Source organism: Megascapheus bottae, chromosome Y (assembly GCF_031878675.1).
Source record: "Megascapheus bottae isolate mThoBot1 chromosome Y, mThoBot2.hap1, whole genome shotgun sequence".
NCBI classification, from domain to species: Eukaryota; Metazoa; Chordata; class Mammalia; order Rodentia; family Geomyidae; genus Megascapheus; species Megascapheus bottae.
The window spans coordinates 4,807,508-4,815,780 of NC_143548.1; the positions used below are offsets into that span (position 1 = coordinate 4,807,508).

The window sequence follows — 8,273 nt, forward strand, 5'->3', positions numbered from 1 at the left end:
TAGGATCTTTTCTAAGTCTTTCCATTTCCTAACAAATGGGGTGATGTCATTCTTTCTGACAACAGCGTAGAATTTCATTGTGTACAGATACCATATCTTGTTGATCCACTCATCAACTGAGAGACATCTGGGTTGGTTCCATATCTTTGCTATGGTAAATGGTGCTGCAAAGAACATCGTTTTGCCAGTGGATTTAGTCTGTCCTTGTTTCTGAACAATTAGGTAAATACCTAGTTGTGGAATTACTGAGTCAGAGGGTAGCTCCATGTGTAGTCTTTTTAGGAACTGCCATACTGCTTTCCATTATGGTTGAATGAGTTTGCACTCCCATCAGCAGTGTAGTAGTCATCCCTCCTGGCCACATCCCCTCCAAAATCTGTTGTTACTAGTTTTCTTGTTCCTGTACATTCTAACTGGAGTGAGGTGGAATTTTAGAGATGTTTTGATTTGCATTTCTTTTATGACCAGAGAAGTTGAGCATTTCTTCATTTGTCCATAGGCCATTTTTGTTTCTTCTTCAGAGAAGACTCTAAGTCTTTGGCCCATGTTTTTAGGCTAGATAAGTGGGACTGCATTAAACTGCAGAGCTTTTGTATGGCAAAGAACATAGCTAGTAAATTAATTAAGAATCCTACAGAATGGGAGAAGATCTTCACCAATCACACAATGGATAAAGGCCTCATATCTACAATGTATCAACAGCTCAAAAAATTGAATCACCCCAAAACTACTCTCTGAAGATGCACCAATTACTTTTAAGGGCTATAATAATGTTTACATTTATCACTACTTGAATTTTTCAGCACCAAATAATGTTCAACCTTCTTTATCTGAAATTTGAATCTGCTATGTTATTTGCCTGACATTAATCAGTGGACATACATTATAGAACCTCACTGTAAAGTTCATAACTGAATAGAAATTCAGTTTTTCTCTGCATTAGAGTTTTATTTTGAGTCCATCAGTGGAAAAGCAATTGCACATTCATTTATATGTATATACTTATAATACATTTTGTTTATTTATATATTTTTGTCATGGAAATTATTGTTTCCAAATAAGTGCACTTATTTCCTGAAAATCCCTTCCAAGTGTGATTGTCACTTCCTTATACCCTTTGTGATTTTTCACACCTACAAATGAAAATAAGTTGATTTATTTTATGTACGGAGCCTAGCAGTCATGAGAAACTTCTTGTATTTTACCTGAATATTTTGGCATTCCTTTCTTTCTAATTTCCAGTACCTTTATTTCATTATTTTTTTCTTTTTATTGTATTTTATTGTTTGGGTGATATATAGATGGATTACAGTTACATTTGTTAAGTAGTGGATATATTACTCCTTGAGTCTTGATACCACATCCCAGGTTTTTCTCCCACCTTCCCTCCTTCCATTCACTCCCAATCATCCTGTTTTCCCCCTTCCCTTTCAAAAATACTTTTGTATAATTGTCTAGAACAAATTATCTAGAGCAAACACATTCAGTAACCCAGGATTGTATAAACTGAGGGCTCAAAGATGATTATTTTAAGAATTATTTTTAAGTAAATTGTAAGTTGGGTTGTTCTCTCATATAAGAATACAGAAAAAATGGCAAAAGTAAAAACTGATGCTCTGGGACAGAAAATGGCCCATCTTGCCAATAAATAACATAGAGCACTAAAAAGAAGTCTATTTCCATTCAGTAATTTTTTAGCTATTGAATACCTAAAACATATCACCTATGTACAAATATATTTCTTTTGGGGGAAAGCTGTAAGAGGAAATCATAAATACTAGATATTATCAATATACAATATGAGTATTAGGTAATAGTGGCAATGTTGGACAAATTCTATATATTCCTAATGAGTTTAGTATGGAGTAAGACAGTGAAGTAGAAGTCAGATAAGAAATTAAGACTTTTCAACCTATTACTAAAGTATGGAACTGACAGTAGGAATGCATTAGGGAAAACTTCATCAAGATAGATTTAATGGAAAAAAATAGAAAGGCAGCTTTATACACTTACGACATTCATATAAATTTTGTGATATTGCATTCAATTGTTATGGCTTTCAACAAGTTGGTTTTTAGACAGAACATAGGCAATTTTATATATGCTAAATTTAGGAGTAATTTAGCATAATCAGTTATTTTAGAAAATGACCAAATACATTTTAAGAGCAAGTGGCTAAATGTGCAAACAATATATCTTAAGCACGTATTTTTTCTCATTGTTAAGACATGTGCATTCTTTTGCTTTTCATCTCTTTCACACACAAGTGCTGCTATTCAATGGTCAGCACAGAAATAATAAAAATTTTTATTTCAAGTCATACATGTGATGCCTTCCTTATAAGACTGGCTTTCTTTTATGTTTCCTTCAATCCTCAATGTCATAATCATTTACTTTCACAAAAGAATAGGAATGAATGTTATTTCTATTTTTTTCCCCCAGTCCTAGGCTTGAGCTCCTGAGCTGCTTGCAATAGTCTGCAAGCTCATACCATGCTATGTAATCAGGATCTTTTTGCATATTAGGCAATCATATTACCACTAGGCAAACTTCTAGCCCTTGATCATCTAACTTTTTTCCCCCCGCAGTCCTGGGGCTTGAACTCAGGGACTGAGCATTGTTCTTGGGTTAGGGCTTTATTTTTCTCAATACTAGAGCTCTACCCCTTGAGCCACAGCACCACTTCTGGCTTTTTTCTATGTATATGGAACTGAGGATCAAACCTAAATCTTCATGCATGCTAGCAAACACTCTGACCACTAGGCTAAACTCCCAGCCCGATCACCTAACTTTTAATGTGCCCACACAGTGTTGAAGTTTAATTCCTGAGAAGCTATCCATTCAATAACAAATTTCCTTGGAATAGAGGTTCATAAAGCATTGAATATTTTCATGGAAAATGGAAATTTGCCCATAGCATTGTAGCTGTATCTACAACTACTAATGAAGATGGTTTTTTTTCCAGTTAGGTAGTATGCAGAAATACATGTAAATTTTCTTTCCATATGAATGAAGAATTGCATTATTTCTCATCCCCTTGCAGAGATGATTCATCAGGCAAAACCCAGGACTACAAAACTTTCTTGCTCTTTTTGTGTCTTTTTATGACACTGAGGGCAGCATTGTCATATACTTTGCAAATAATGCTCTGTACAGCATTATGTACACTAAAAGTTTTACTGGAAATTTACAACCAAATTGTAGTGCAGAAAAGTGTACATTTTACAGCATAAGGTTGCCTTCTGTTACCCAATTTTTACATACTTTTTAATGACTTGTCTGATGACAGTAATTAATACCTCTTTGTAAATATTGGCACAGCAATATTCATTTCAGGAAATAATTCAGCCAAGAAACAACCTGGATTAATTGATTTGCAATAAGTTAAAATTACTTGATTCATTCTGTAACAAAAGTTGCCTGGTGAGTATTTGATAGGGATTTCAAACTGATTCAATATTAGTATACCCTTAAGTCCTGGGACAGCAAAGCAATTTTATTTTTGAAAAGAAAGATTGATTTGTTTTTCAGGAATTTAGGGAAAAATGCTTCACTTCACAACCTCATATTAGTGTGAAATTGGTCCTAAATTTCCTGGAACACCTGGCAAAAACATTACTAGATAACAAGGCTAATTTTTTTCACTACCAGAACATCACATTTCAGATGGAACAGCAATGTTAAAATGGACAAGTTTATCTTAACTGCACCAAGTAAACTTAGCCACTTAATATTTTTGAAAATATTCCCTCCAAAAACTGAGGGAGCTTTTCTTTTCCACCACTACACACCATAGTTTCCCAATAGTTTTGTTTGGAGGACTTTCAATTAATGAGGAAAAACTGCTGTAGAGATACTTCAGAACTCCTTTCTCCAAATGAAAACAAATCTGGACAAATTTTATGTTGCATAGATTTATCTACCGATTCTTTTCTTTTGAACCTAAATGCAAATACTGTGTAGTTCAATTTTAATCTATTTGCTCCAGTATAACTATCTATTCTGAAAAATGATATAATCAGTGATGCTCCAATTAACAGAACTGATTTACCTCAGATTTTTATCAAAATAACCAACACAACAAGGAGCATTTCTCTTATTCTCTTTTCTTTGCACTTTCATGCTGGTGATTTTCTTTTTAAAATGTAAGCCACTAATGTTTTAAGAAAAAATTCAATTCAAAAGTTGCATATTAATATTATACACAAACTGAAACATAATGACTTTTAGCACAGTGTGTACATGCTTACATAAACTCAAAGTTACACATTCAAAACAGTTTGCTTTAACATATGAGAGTTCTGAAAAACATGAAAGCATCAATATTTTCTATAAAACTACAGTTAGAACATCAATTTGCTACAAGCACATAAAAACATCCAGTGCTTTCTTGGCGTTTCAAGTTACCTCTTTACAACACCGTCTTATTTGCATATTTACTCCTTCAATAATCAGTAGGTATTTTTTCCTCAAGAGATTTATTTTCTTGGTACATTATAAGCTCAAGAAAACAGACCCAAAAATTATGTCTAACAACTTAATTGCATGTAGGTTCTTAAAGTAGGTCTGTGTGAAGTTCTCAAACACTTTGGTATATGTTCTTCAGGGACTTCTATAAGAAAAAACAAATTCTAAGTCCCTTTAATCCCCGTTTTGTATGAAAATGGATGAGTCTTTGGTTAAAGTTCTATATTTTGGAAATTTATTATCAATTAAAATGGTCCCCAAACCAATAAATAGTGCTGACGTATTAGTAGTTCACAAGACTTCACTTAGCCTGTTTCTGATGCAGTTGTATGTTATAAATACTCATTTACTAAAATAATGTCATTGACGATTTCAATTTTTCAGTAGAGACAGAGAAATCAATAGGCTTTTTATTTCTCTGTGAATTTTCTGTTACCTAAACTTATATGGTAATTTCAGTAACTACAGATTAGGATTAGAAAGATGTAGAGCATTAAATTTAGAGTTAGCTTATTCTGATAAGTTGATATTAGGCTTTACCTGAATCTGTATTAACTAGAGAATAGGTTGTTGGGTAATGTTAATTTGAAAAACCCAAACCAGTCCATGTATAAGAGAAAACTGTTGCAAATGTATAAAACAGCAAATATACAAGAATACCAGACATACTTTATTAGCACAAAGAAGCAGCCATACAAGACACAGCAAGCAGAAACATACAATAGCAGTCAAAGGATTAGTGTTGCATACAAATATAGCCATAGGGATATAAAATAACCTTCTGCAGCAGCTGGTACAGAAACTAAGAAGCACTCACCAGCAGCATAGAACACATTAACAAAAAGACAAGAATGGATTTGGCTACTGTAGTGCAAGGTGTCTAGGACAGAACTAAAAAGTCAGTTCAATACTAAGAAGCAAACACTAGAATTTGGTAATACTGCCCAAAGCACTCACTCAATTTGTATTATATACTAGTCTAAATGACAAAAAGGTGCTAAGTAAAGTTATTTACAAATACAATGGTTGTATAGTACCTTTAACTCTGCAATTTAAATTTTCCATTAAAAATAAACTGTACTGAAGTTCTATAAATTATACTTAAGCAATCAGCTACGAGAGCTTACAACAAAGAGATAAACACTGCCATCCAAATTATTAATTATAGTTTAACAATAATCTCAACAGCAATGACCACTATTGTCACTATTGTCACTATTGTCTTGAATTTGTACGGGCAACTTCTAGTCTCATTTTCTTCGTAGTTTACAGCCTTGTTTTATGGACATAGGAAAAGACCCAACTTGAATGAAACAACATTTAGACTTCACATTAACACACACATACACACACACACACACACACACACACACACACACACACACATTGCAGCAGCTCTTCCAAATGCCTATTTTAAGTTGAAGCCTCATTAAAAAGGACCTTTAAATAAAATTCTACTACTATCTTTCTAAATCTGAAATTAAAAGAACTATTTAGAAACCTTTGTCTATTTAATAGTACCTTTGCAGAAGAGAAAAGGACACTAACTATAAACTACATCCACGCTTAAGTGAACTGCACTATGCCCTTGTGGCCAGAAAATTGCAATTTTTCCTAAAAGGGAGGCAGTCTACTTATTTGTTTGCTTGTTTGTTTTTGGACTATCAAAGCTTGACTTATGGTAAGTAGAAACAACACTACTTTGGGAGGTTATAGAAAAATTCTTAGAAAACATAATTTAAAACATTAGTCACACTGTTGAAATACTCATCCAATAATTTATTCTTCAGTAAGAAATAGAACTCTTTTATAGCAAATGCCCCAGAGTTGCCTTGTTCAATTACTATAGCCACTAGAAACCAAACTGCTCAATAAACTGACAAATGTTTTTGCAGCCTCACTGTACATTAGCTTTACCCTGCTGTTGTAATAGGCACCACTGTCTCTGTTACAGCAGATCGCAACTGACAGAGGCTACCTACTAAACTTGCGTCCTGTGTGAGAATCCTAGCACTGACACTGTGCTTCCTATAGGTATACTGTCTAATGCACATAAAAGCAAACCTAGTTAATGCCCTTTGGGGTCAGAAGAATTTACTTTGCCTTGATTGGATCTCGTTCTAACCAGCAAACTCTTACTTTTTGCTTATAATGATACTCTTTTAGGAAATCCTGTAACATTGATGGCAGAGGGAACCCATCAATTCCATCATATGTAGTGCACCTGCAGATTACTGCACAGCAGATATACTGCAGGCTGAAAGGAAAAGTCCTATTCAGTGATACAGTAAGCAATGGTTCAAAAAAACATGCAAGAACTGGGATCTTTATAATGTTCTAGAAGTCCTGTTACAGTAGAGGAGTGAACACACATGGGTCGTGGTCATCAAAACAAGTTGTGATTCCACTGTTTGATTCTGGCATGCAGGGATCTGTTGAAGCGGCGGAAGCTCACAGAGAAGAGGTAGTCCTCTTGCGCAGAGTCCCTGAGCAAAAACGTGCCTTCGGGTTTCCCTTCAAGAAGGGCTTCTGCTTCATAACGGTCCATCACCGTGATCTGGGAGGGGGGTCTACCCCTTCTTCAATACTAAGTCGTCTTCTTTCTCGAAGTCTGTCTTCTTCATCTTCTGTAGAAACTAATGATGGATCAAATGTATAAAAAATGTTGAATGTGGGCTCACAGGGGCTGTATGCTGTTTAATCAAATGCCATTTTGGGGCTAAATCTGAGCCAGCAGGAAAAGGGCATTTCTCCAGCATTAATTCAGAAAGATGTATATTTCTTTTGTTGGAGAAGAGTGGCTTTGAGTTCTCACGGGGAAACACAGGCCCACGGTGTCCTGCAACCTCTGTCTCAATGAGCGGCTTCCTAGGGCTCTGCTGGAAACACTGTCCATATCGTGCACAGAGCTGAATCCGAATCCGTAGCGCCTCTCTCGCCTCTGAAGTCCACTTCGAGTTCTACCAAACTTTTAATCAGTATCCAATGAACTTTGAGTCTTTGTGGAACAGGAATGTTTTTTCTTCCCACCCCACGGGGCATGTCGAGAGTAGGAATCTCTTCAAGCAAGCCTTATTCCTGGAGCAACACATGAGTCACTGTCCTTCTCAATGCTTATTTCAACAATCTGAGGGATTTCTGCAGCACAATTTTGGTTTCTCGTTGAAGAATTCTTTGAAGGGCTTAATCCCAGTTGTAAGGCCACATTTTCTCTTAAGGGACTGCTTTGTTGCTGAGGAGATGAATCTCCCAGGCTGATGTTTTTCTCTTTGACAGACAGACATCGGTTGGAGTTCATTTCCATACTTTCACTATGACTTCCCCCCTCATGACCAAAGAGATTTTGACACCTGTACTTGAGGTTATTCCATATTTTCCCCACTTTATCCATTGATTATAAGATTAATTTGGTCCCTTCAAATGCTCTGGGCCATTGTTTCTTGATCAATATCTCCTTCCAGTTGCACGCCCAGTTAAAGCATCTTTAAACTTCTATAGAATATGTAGTTCAATTTTGCAGGACTGGGACCAATAGCAGGCGGGGCTTTGGAGGGGCAGGATTCCCAGCGGCCAATCCAGAGGTCTGTAGGTGACCGCCGTAGGAGGAGAGCCGGGAGTGAGCAGGGGGCGGCCCAGGAGTCAGAGAGGTCCGGCGGGTTGGGTACGCTCTGGGAGCAGCTGCCATTTTGGAGTCGGGCAACAGCCCATTTTTTTATTCTTTACTGATTCACAGGCATATGTATTGCCTAGGTTCCACCTCTTCCATATCTTTCTCTTCTGTGAGTGGAATTATTCAATACAAGTTT

At 36.0% G+C, this 8,273-nt stretch overlaps 1 pseudogene; it reads right to left on the reverse strand.

The window, feature by feature from the left end:
- Positions 1 to 7,014: 7,014 nt before the first annotated feature.
- On the reverse strand, positions 7,015 to 7,858 carry LOC150040223 (suppressor of cytokine signaling 5-like; annotated as a pseudogene).
- Positions 7,859 to 8,273: the final 415 nt, after the last annotated feature.